Raw genomic sequence first — 795 nt, 5'->3', positions numbered from 1 at the left:
AAACACAGCTCGACTGCCTGGGGCTACGGGTCGCTGCAGCATCTGAGCACGCCTAGCGTCACGACACCTGCATCGACCCCTGATGGGAGTGCAGTTAAAAATAGACCGCAGCATCACAAGCCACGCCCTCGTGTCTCGGCTTTCAAAGTAGTAACGTGCTCTGTGAGTAAGAGACCGACCCAAGGAGCGAGAATAAAAGAACCACAGTCCTCAAAGGAAAGGCGAAAAAAGGTGACCAGGGTAGGGGAAGAAAAGCATTACCTCATAATGTACTTATTTTAAGGCTGTAATTTTAGCATAAAAATGTAAACATCCGTCCCTGGGTGGGCTTGAACCACCAACCTTTCGGTTAACAGCCGAATGCGCTAACCGATTGCGCCACAGAGACTGCCATGCTTTTCATAATAGCTATTATGAATTTTGATAAACACTGTTACTGTACGCTGTGGAAACCTGGCAGAAATTGAAGAGTTACCCAAGAGCATACAGCATATTGAAATCAAGGACAGTAAAAAAATGTCTTTCTCTCCTAATCAACTGCTTCCTACTTGCTGTTATGGTGTTAATACAATCCGTTTTTTTCTGACTGTCATCATATACATTTTATAAAACATCACCCTCACACTGGCCTATTTTAGTCTGTTTTTGGAAAGATTACATTTAAAATATTCGAAGTGAAAATGGTTACAAAGGACAGTAGCACTGTAGTGTAAATGATGATTCAGAGACGTAGGAAGCTTCTTATGTTCAAGTTTATTCGGCTCAAGAGCAGCACAGCGACAGGCTAAAAGTACA

The 795-nt window shown here is 42.9% G+C and overlaps 1 non-coding gene across 1 annotated transcript; it reads right to left on the bottom strand.

Moving 5' to 3' along the window:
- Positions 1 to 314: 314 nt before the first annotated feature.
- On the bottom strand, positions 315 to 388 carry TRNAN-GUU (transfer RNA asparagine (anticodon GUU)). The gene has a single exon. It is a non-coding gene; the product is annotated as a tRNA-Asn (tRNA).
- Positions 389 to 795: the final 407 nt, after the last annotated feature.

The sequence above is a fragment of the Lissotriton vulgaris genome, chromosome 12 (genome assembly GCF_964263255.1).
Source record: "Lissotriton vulgaris chromosome 12, aLisVul1.2, whole genome shotgun sequence".
Lineage (NCBI taxonomy): Eukaryota > Metazoa > Chordata > Amphibia > Caudata > Salamandridae > Lissotriton > Lissotriton vulgaris.
This window is presented reverse-complemented; position numbering and strand designations above follow the sequence as displayed.